Below are 11,486 nucleotides of genomic sequence, written 5' to 3'. Positions count from 1 at the left end.
CTTGCTACTCTACATAACTTCTGCACGTGTCTGATAGCATGTTTCCTTCTCCAGTCTGGTCATGGATCGACTAATCTTTCATAAATTGCTTGTCATGTGCCTTATGTTTATGCCACATCATCATGCTAATTTTTAGGGAAACAGTCGATTATAGAGAGATATACACATTTTCTCCATTTTTGTTATGCAACTTTTCTTTCAGTTTTCTTGCCAAGTTCTTCTAAGTTGATTGATTTCTATAACATAGTTCCGACCATAACATAGTTGACTAGTTCTGACTGTCAGTAGTTTGGCTTTGTCTGTGGGAAGAACAAGTGCCAAATGGTTGCTCTTCCATTCTTTTCGTCAGAGAATCATACCAAGACATCCAAAATGCCTGCAAGGCATAGAGATTCATCTTGGCAAAACCCCACTCAGAGCATCTTCGAGATCGAGAGATCCTCTGCCACTGAAGAAGAGAGATTTTCTAGAAGTGGAGCAGTTCCATGGTGAGGAAGAGGAAGTACCTTCTTCAGCAATACCACCTTATAGTTCCCCTTCAGCACCAATAGCCGCTCCTTCACCTAGGCCGTCAACAACTCCCTGCTCAGGCCAACATGGCCTTGGCCCCTCAACTTGTCGGCCAGAGAGAAACAAATCTTGGATTCCCTTGGCAAGATCAAGCTCTAAAACTTGAATCAATGAAGGAGAGATATATGAGCTATGTCTGAAGAGCCAAAAGTTGGAAGAAATAGTGGAAAAATGTTAGAGGTGCTCAACTGCATAGTGCAAGCAAAATTTGGTGTACCTCTCACCACAGGTGTAGGGGAAATAGAGAAAGAAGGATACAACCTTCCCCATTGAAGGTAGGAGGACTACACTTCCCTACGTTTGGAGCACCATGAAGGTTTCATGCCAACGATGCGATCAAGAAGATGGGAGTGACAACATGGTATGGACGCCTCCGCCTTCAAGAAGACACTGTTGGATGAAAGAGGCGTCCCCAAACAAAGAAAAGGTGGAGTAAAGGGAAAAAATTTCTCCACAACTTCTTCCATGAAAAGGAATAAAACACAAGTTTTGTCCACCATAAACATTTTGAACTCATTAAACAATATGAGGAGGGAGCTAGACACAAAAATTAAGGATCTTAGATTTGGTAATTGGTTTACTATATGCGCAACGGAAAGCACGAGGTGGTGGGCCTAGAGATTTAAAAAAAAAAATTATTTAAACAATCTTTAAAAAATCAGATCCATTAATAGGCAAAACATTAACCAAAGAGAGAGAAAAAGATAAGGATTTACTAGTCGTAGAACATTTAAGAATCCTTGCTATCTTTTAGTAACTCCAACAAACATCCAATCCAAAGCAGCCTTGTGAAAACTCAGACCAAGATCTTCCAAGATGTGTCTCTACACCTCAAGACGTGTGTGGGCACGTAGAGTAATGGTGAGAAAATTTCTGATCCACAAGACGTACTCAACTCATGAGATCTTGGAATATTAGGTCTAAGACAATTTTTAGGGATAGATAAAAATAATACGATATATTTTTCTTTCTTTGAAGGACTTAGAATTATCTAGAATCTTATAGAAACTAATTTCTATCAGATATATTTATAAAAGAATCAATTAAATTCAAAATTCAAATTATAAACCAATTATTAAATTAATAAAAGAAATATCCAAGACCTATTCTTGGACCTAGTCACACGCCAATCATAGTGCTTGCACTGTGATTGGCGTGTAGCATATCCCAATTTCAGTGATTTGTGTCTTAACCACTTATATTTAATTATTATTTAATAATCATTTATTCAAAAATATATAAATGTAATAACTATATCAAATTAATTCAAACCAATTTTGAATCGTCTGAATTATCTTTTTACATTATTTTAATAAATAAAACTAATTAATTCAAAATTAAGTATCTTAATTATTTAAATGCTATTTTCGAAAATCCCTATTTTATTTAAAAAATTATATGAATTAATTTAAAAAATTAATACATTAATGAATTAATTTGTCTCAATTACATATTTGACCTTGAAGAACAAATTTCTTCCAAATATGTCATTTCATGATTTTTTCCAATTTCAACTCTTACCTTGAATAGTATTGATAGAGCCTTCTCGGGGACCTATGGACCTATAATTTCAAGCTCCAATAAATTTAGATTATTAATTAAAACTCTTTCATATAATAATCTTAATTTATTAATCTCAATATTATTCTACAAGAAATATGAATTTGTACTCTTGTAATTATAGACATTTATTTATTGAGTACTTTTAAGTATAAAAGGTGTCCATGTATTTAATCACTACATACAATTCAATTATATTTTAATGCTTCATAATTAAAGTAGGAATTAATTATCGTTTAACCTTTTTTACACGATTTTTCACCAACAATGGATTAAGAAATCCGATAATAGAGATATTAGGCTTTTATAAACCGTAATTGAAAAAATAAAAAATATCACAAGCACTCACACTTTTATGTGGCTTAGTGGATAAAATCAACCTAATCCACGAGACAATATTATTGATATATTTAGGATTCTAGAAGAAATTGTTAATGACAATTTCAGTAGACTTTTAGCATATAGAGAGTCGGTCCCTTTTTCTATTCATTCCCTTTATAACGTTCCAAATTTGCTAATAAGGCTTGATGCCTTGATTAGCGTGCCGGGAGGGCAATAATTGATTTAATTGTATTACTACATGATTAATTGTGATATATGTGTATTATTATGTGATTGCTTGAGTTATATTAAAAATGACTACATATGCATTTTTAGTTGAATTAAATATGCATGTGGGCCCGTTCGTGTTGTTAAGGGCATATTTGTAATTTTTAACCCATTGAGAGTATATATATGTGTGTGTTACAATTGTGATATGACCAAGACCAAAATATTGTGGAGATATATTTGAGATGTGTGATCTGTTGGTTTTTATTGATCAAATCAGAGATTATGCGCAGCGGAACAATAATCAAATTGTCAAATTAATCTCATAAGATTTCTAGATCTACTTCTTCACACTCATATATATATTGAATTAATGACAAGAATAGAAACATTACCTCAGGTCCTTCCTTGCTGCTATCTTTTCGTATGGCTGAATCCTTGAGATCTCACACCAAGATCTTCCAAAATGTTCCCAGTCACACAAAGAACGAGTGTGGGCTCGCTATACAAATAATAGGCAATAACTATTTATCAGATATTCTCAAAGATCTGATAAGGTTTGGACCTAGGTTTTGTGAAGAACAATGACCTTTGTTTTTGTCACTAATCTTTTTCTCTGAGAGAATCCTAGATATTTTTCTATCCCTGAAAACTTACGTTCTGTGAAAACTGATATCCCATATTTAATAATATCCAATATATTAAAATATTTGTTATTTTAAACAAATTCAAAATAACTGATCAGCTATCAGGTTTTTGTTTAAATAATAATATTTTAATCATATTAAAATATCTCATTATTTATTTAATATTTAAATAACTAAAATTGTGGAATCAAGAGACTCAGTCCTTCTCTTATGCGTGTAGCACAGTTCCTGTGCACTGTGCCACACGTGTACCACATGCATGTGCAGGCATGTGATTTTTCCCAATTTTTATTATTATTTAAATACCAAAAAATCCCAAAAATAAATTAATTCAAAATTAATTATGTTTCTGATAAATCAAATAATTAATTAATTCTTAATTAATTAATTACACATAATTAATCAATAATTATGTTTGATACATAGAAAAATATTTTACTTATCACATAAGTTCTTTTTGCCCATTTTTGTATTTGCCGTTGACAGTGATTGTTTGAGCCATTTCGGGGACCATGGACCTATAACATTAAGCTCCAATAAATTGAAACTAAATAATTAAACTCTTTAATTATAATAGTTAATTTATTAATTATGATATTACTCCACTATAAATTCAGAATTGCACTCTTTATGTTATAGATATACTTTTATAGAAATCTTTTTCTTAAGTCGTCCATTGATATAACCATCTTGCAATAGTTCAACCCTCTAATTAATTAGTTCATAAATTAGAATGGAAGAATTACCATTTAACATTTCTAATTTACTTCTTATTCCTTAAGTGCCATTAATTCACTAGTGAATAATTAATCTATAATCTAATTATAGATTTGAGCTCAAAATCATTCAGTTCCAGAATTAACCCTTAAGGGAACTAATATACGATCCGTTAGGAAAGATTAGATTCCTTATTGTTGATACATGTTCCCAGCCATCCATGATATTAAATCTCCAAAACAAAAGTCATTAGCCTCATTCTTTGAAGAGACCTTAACGAATGAATCAAAAGATTTAATAAACATGAACAGGAGTTCATGAACACTCAGGATTTAGGTTGATCTATAAATGATCATCAGTTATGATATGAATTACAAGTCTTTATTGTTAAATGGTTTTTGGATAAAGACTTTAATTCACATCGGTCCATGTCATATATAATCATATTATATAAAGCACCTTTACCGAGATGTCTTACCACATCAATAATCCGATTCTAGATTATTTGTATCATTACGATACTCAGTAAACCGTACTTACAACTCCAATTAAAGAATTCCATAACTTTAATTTGTTGTTGTTGACTATTTTTATTCATTCATGTGATCTTAATTCTCTCGTACTAATACAAGATCACATCCTCAACAATGAATATGGAATTTTTCTGATATTTACAAAATTATTCAAACAATAATTTAACAATCTAAATATGACAATAATAATAAACCATTGTATTTATTTATTCACAGAAAAAAAAAATGTCTTTACATGCTTTTAGGACACACTCCTAACATGATCCGAGGCAGTCCTAGGGAGCAGATTTGCGGAATAGTCACAATAGGGTCAAATACCCAACTCGGGGTGAGTCTAGGGGTATTTTGGGAACTTGGCGTGTGTTCGGGATTTACCGGGTAACGGGTAGATATTTAGCATTTATTTGAGTATGTGGGAACAATTGAGAATTTATAGGAATACTCGAGGAATTAGTGGGAATGGTGCAAATGACGGATTTACCCTTGGTGGCATTAAAAGGGGCTAGAATTGTTCTAAGGGGTGTTTTCGTCATTTGATGCTCAGGATAGACTTGGTTGAACTTAATGTCATCAAAATACTTAGGAAAGGATTAGAACACCCTCACTCTCTCTCTCTGCTAGGCTCACTCTCCCTCTCTTGGTGGCTTAGAGGGTTTTGGGAAATTTTGAAGGAAAAGTTCAGAATTTGGGGCTTGGAATTGAGGATTTGAAGATGGAAGTGTTGGGGATCTAGCTCAAGGTCAGAATCATCACAGAGGTAAGGTCTAGAACAAGTTTTCTTCATGCATTTCTATGGTTTTTTTTAGTGTTTTGGGGCTTTGAACTCAAGTGATTAAATTTAAGTTGTGATGAGGTTTTGGGTTAAGCTTTTGAGGTTTATGTACTGCTCTAGGTGTAGTGAAAGTATTTTGGGACTCAATTCTAGCCTTAGACCTTGTTTGGATAAACTTTAATGGGATTTAGAAATATGAAAACGCTGGAAATTCTGGGTTCGCTAGGTCGCGCCGCGGAGGTGTTCTTGAGCGCCGCGAGCAGCATGAACTCAAAAGGCTTTGGGGATTCACTGAATCGCCTTAGCGCCGCGACTCTGGGCTAGGAGCGCTACGGCGCATGTCCAAAGAAATTGAGGGCTGGGCTCTCTGACTTGTAGATTGCTTCAACTCTAATTGTGGGGGTGCCGCAGCTCTAATTGATGGCGTCGCAACATGAATAGAGTTTTTAAGCTTGGGAACTCAAACTTAGGGGCTCAAGAAGGATCCTACTACCTAGTTTAGTAGAATTCGAGTCCCTGGAGGCTAGTTTATTATTCCAAAAGGTTTTTAATCGGTTTCGATTATGATGGTTATGTATTATTACATTGTGACTAGGTTTTTTTGCTAAAGCTTAGATTTAAGGATCGTGCTCAGGATCGCCTGGTATTGCCAGCTCGGGACTCAGGTAAAAAAAATGTTTGTGCTCGTAGAGTAGATAATGGCCCCATTATCTATGTATAGTGTTATGTATGAATGTTTTTAGTCATTATTCCATGTTTGTGTCTTTATGACTGATCAATGAAGGCCAGAATCGTCATAGGCTGGGATTGGGGAAGGCCAGTATTGGCAATGGCCGGGATCAGTGAAGGCTGGGATTGGCAAAGGGCAGGGAATGACAACAAGCATGTTGAATGCAGGTCGAACGAAAATAAACATGCTGAATGTAGGCTGCAATGGCATTGCCATCTAGAGTATTGTGATCACCTATTCGGTGAAGACTGTAAACCCGATTCCTAAGAATGCGCTGTGGTCGGCATAGGCCACTATGTGAATAGTCTGAAGTATTTATTTAAAGTTATTCACTTACTAGAATGAATTGTTATATATATGCTATGTGTGTGGAGTTTTCTTGTTGGGACTTGGCTCACGGGTGCTTTATGGTGCATGTAAGGGCAAGGAAAAAGCCGACTAAGCATGAGTTGGAGGGCATGGAGCGATGCGTACATGTTTGGCCTATATGACCGCGACAGTTGGGGTTGTTTTGAGTAACGTGTTAAAAAATATTTCATTTTGTCGCCTAGGTCGACTTTACATGAAATTTTGAGTTGTACATACTTTCTAAACAATATTTTTGGATCCTAATGTAACACTTTTATAATTTAAATGAATTTCCAAATGTTTTCTCTTAGAGTTTCATTAATTTAGTTTTTTATTTAATTTAATCATACTTTTCAGCTAAAACCTCGATTAGGGAGCTAATTGCACATTTTAAAATCACATGGTAACAACTCTAGGGTAGTAGGGCATTACAAATTGGTATCAGAGCATGCCAAGGTTTATGGTTCCTAGAGATTAACTGAACATGTATGCTCGCTGCCAGAGACAAGCTCGACTCAGGGTTGGTCGGTATTAAGTGAATTATATGTTTAGTTTCTTGTCTGAACTGCCTTGTTTGTCTGATTGATATAGATAGAGCATGATGAGTGTATATAATGTTAGGGCATGGCTCCTTTGACTGCTATATGATGTTGCTATGTGTGTATTGAGTTTATTTGATATTTGTTTTTGAATGATTATAGTGGTAGGTGGTTTATTTGGATGTTGTTATTGTGCCTGATGTATGGTGTCATTGATTACATGCATATTGAAGTTATGCCTAAATAATCAACTAGACTCCGTGACAATATGGCCGAAGATAACATCCAGGGTCAAGACCCTCCACTTGCCCCACTGAACTAGCAAAAAAATGTTTGCGAAAATTCAAGCTAGACTTTAGAAAACTAAAGATGAACTCCGAGAGTTGAGGCATCAGGCTCCTCCTTGGGATGTTGGACTACAGGACCCACTGGTTGTGGCACCATTGTCGGCCTAGCCTGTGATGGAGAACAGGCGGGAACCCTTGTATGAAACATTCAAAAAGCAACACCCTCCCACCTTTGAGGGCACTGTGGATAGAGCAGTGGATGAAAATGACTTCTTTTGTCTTCGATTTCATGATGTTGGAAGGGAACGAGAGGGTGGCTTCTGCCAAATACATGTTGAGGGAAGACGCTCGCATCTGGTGGGAAGTTGTCTCAGAGGAAAGATGTGACTGTTATGACTTGGGATGAATTCAGATATGTCTTTAATGAGAAATATTGTAGTTTCCCAGTTCGAGCTACAAAGGTGGATGAGTTTACTAATCTAACCCAGAATAGGACGACTGTCACAGAGTATGCCTTGCAGTTCGACTGGTTGGCTATGTTCGCACCGGATTTGGTACCTACTGACATGGCAAGGAGAGATAGGTTTGTACGGGGATTGAATGTGATGATAGCCCGTGATGCTAAGATAACACTGGATCCGAGGACTACAACTTATGCTCAGGTAGTGGATAAAGCCTTTACAGTTGAGGGGGCTGAAGATCAGATATGGAAGGAAGGAACCACAAGGCGTGATGCTCGGAGGACGGTGCCTTCCTTCACTAGCTCTGGCCGAGGTAGTGGCCCTAGTGAGCAGAAGAGAAAGGGCCTAGATTATTTTGTTCCTTCTGGTCTAGATAGGAGGGCACGGGGTGCCTTTGGTGGCCATCACGGCGGGGGAGAGAACCAGAAGCTTCCAAGAGTGTCCACGGTGCAAGTGACGACTTCTGCGAGAGTGTAGAGTCAGCGCATGCTTCATCTGTGGGAGTGTCATCCACTTGAGGAAGGACTACCCTCAAGCCAGAAAAGAAGAACCAAAGAGGAGTGACAACTTCACTATAGCCAGGGTGTTCACCTTGACCCAGGCCGAGGCTGAGGCTAGTCCCCCAGTCGTGATAGGTCAGATTTCTAGTGCTGGTTCTTCATTTACAGCATTGATTGATTCAGGAGCTACTCATTCGTTTGTATCTGCTAGGGCAATAAACCATTTGTGTAGACCTTGTGATCTGTATGCTAGGATATTTAGGACTTTGTTGCCAACTGGGAAACTAGTAGTCTCTAGGAGGTGCGTTGGAGCATTGGCAGTGGAGATAGATAGTAGGGAGTTGTTTGTGGATCTAATTGAACTAGTGATGGATGACTTTGATATGATCCTTGGGATGGATTGGCTGGCAAAGTATGGGGCCACGATATATTGCAAGCGAAGGATGGTAATTTTTGAGCCGAAAGGAGAGGAACCTTTTGTGTTTGTAGAGGACAGTGAGTGGGCCATGAGTGCCTATGATCTTTGCATTGAAGGCTAGAGACTTATTGCAAGAAGGATGCATGGGATTCCTAGTTAATATAGTTGATACCTCTAGGGTCATTTCAGTTAGACCTGGTGAGACTAGGTTGGTGTGTGAGTTCCCTGATGTATTTCCAGCAGACTTGCCAGGATTGCCACCACACTGAGAGATTGAATTTGTCATAGAGTTGGCACAAGAAGCTGAACCGATATCGAGGACACCTTATAGAATGGCGCCAACAGAGTTAAAGGAATTGAAGATTCAACTGCAGGAATTACTGGAATTAGGATTCATCAGACACATTTTTCACCATGGGGTGCTCCAATGTTGTTCCTCAATAAGAAGGATGGGTCCTTAAGAATGTGCATCAATTACAGAGAACTGAATAAGCTGACTATTAAGAATAAGTATCCACTTCCCAGGATCGACAATTTGTTTGATCAGCTACAAGGGAAGACAATATTTTTTAAGATCAACCTTTGGTCCGACTACCACCAATTAAGAATCAAGAAGGAGGACATACCAAAGACCGTGTTTCCTACGAGGTATGGACATTATGAATTCCTAGTCATGTCATTTGGAATAACCAATGCCCCAGCAGCCTTCATGGACTTGATGAATAGGGTCTTCAGGGATTACTTTGATAAGTTTTTGATCGGGTTCATTGATGATATACTGGTGTACTCCCAATTAGAAACAGAAAACTTGCAACATCTTCAGTCGGTACTACAGAAGCTGAGGGAGCATAGGATATATGCTAAGTTTAGTAAATGTGAGTTTTGGTTACCCCAAGTAACATTTATGGGTGATAAACGAGTTTTAGGCTCGTTTATGGTCCTAGTTAATAGGCTATTTTTCATTAGTTAGGATTGTTTTATTTCAGATTTATGCTCGTTTGTTCTTGTTTCAGGGTTATTAATGTTAAGTGATGCAAATATTGGAAAGGAGCGAAAATGGAATGAAATCGAGACAGATTTGTGACTTTTGGTGGTTCTGTAAGAAGCGCTACAGCGCTACCTTGGGAGCGCCGTAGCGCTAGGAAGAAATCTTGAAGAGGCTCGGCACTGACTTTAGCGCTACAGCGCTACAACATCAGCGCTACAGCGCTTGGACGCAGTTTTCAGGAAGTTAGTTCCTGACTTTAGTGCTACAGCACTACCAAAAGAGCGCTACAGCGCTGGTGCCCAGATTTTCCCCCATTTCGGCTCTGAGTTTAGCGCTACAGCGCTGGTTTCGCGATTTCTGAATAACTGGTTATTTTTTATGGGCAATTCAGTCTTTTCCAGAGGGAACTTTCAGTAGGTTTTTTTTGGAATCATATAGGCGACTGAGAGAAGTAAAAAGGAGATAACGACGGCTGGAGTAAGAACACCATATTGGAGGATTCGTCCCTGGGTTTTTCATCTTTTTTTGTTAATTTTCATGTTTGTAATTGAACTATCATATGGCTAGAATGAATATCATAGGCTAAATTTTCTTTTAGGGATTTTATGTGAATCTTTTGGAAACCCTTGTTATGGTTTAATGCAAAATTGATATTCTTCTTCATCTCTTTCAATTCCTTGCAATCTATGTTAATTGTGCGATTATTGATTGATCACCTCTAATTGCTATTTTTTGAATCAAATTGAAATCTGAAAAGTGAAATTTGATATGCTTTGATTGTTTGGATGCAAATTTAATTTAGAACGAAAGTATCTAGATTATTTGCTTATTTTCTGAGTTGCGTGGCTAATGCCCTCTACATGATTCAACTTACCATAGAAATATAGGAAGTTGTCATTTAGATTGAATTTCATAAGTCTTAACCAGATTATGAATTATTGTTGCAACTTATTCTTGAATAGGGAGAAGGGGATATAGATACTTGCATAAGGAAATAACAGGGTGGAAAAATAGAGGATCATAATTGTCCTAATTGTATTTTCTTTGTTAATTCGTTTAATTTTTCATTGTGCTTCGTTAGTATTTTTCTTAGTTTAAAATCTCTGATAATTGTTTAATCAAATAGAATTAAAGGATTAATTGATTGGTAATTGATAAATCAGTCCTTGAGGATGATACTTGGTTTTTACCATTTTATTACGAACTGCGACTGTGTGCACTTGCACAGCATAAAATATCGCAACAATGGGCCACATTGTGACTAAGGAGGGGATTTTGGTGGATCCAACCAAGATAGAGGCAGTGAGAGATTGGCCAAGGCCGAGCAGTGTACCAGAGGTTAGAAGCTTATTGGGGTTAGCAGGGTACTATTGGAGTTTTGTTGAGGGTTTCTCTGGAATAGCTTGTATAGATAGATGTGAGTATAGTTTCAAGGAGTTGAAGTAGTGATAGATCATCGCTTAAGTATTGAGTATCCCATCAGACAGGGAAAAGTTTGTGGTTAATTGCGATGCTTCAAGGCAGGGTTTGGGTTTTGTACTGATGCAATGTAACGTCCTCCGAATCCAGGACACGGTACACAGTGTACTTTAAATTGTGTCGAACTTGCTAATCTAGTCATTTGGTTTAAAACGTGTAACTATGGTTAATGTCGAGGGTTAGGGTTAAAAAATTTGGTCAGAGGAACCGTTGACTTTTATTTAAAAAGTTTCATACATTCCTGGGGTCACAAAGTATTATAACTAAACTTTTAAAAGGTGTATGTACGTCACAAATTACATCCGACTGACCTAAGTGGCAAAATAGGGCTACAACCCTAGTTCCTTTGAGATATCCTCGGTCGTGGTGGTCGAGCAACCGCATATGT

This window comes from Humulus lupulus, chromosome 3 (assembly GCF_963169125.1).
Source record: "Humulus lupulus chromosome 3, drHumLupu1.1, whole genome shotgun sequence".
NCBI lineage: Eukaryota > Viridiplantae > Streptophyta > Magnoliopsida > Rosales > Cannabaceae > Humulus > Humulus lupulus.
Note: the sequence above shows the minus strand (reverse complement) of the source record.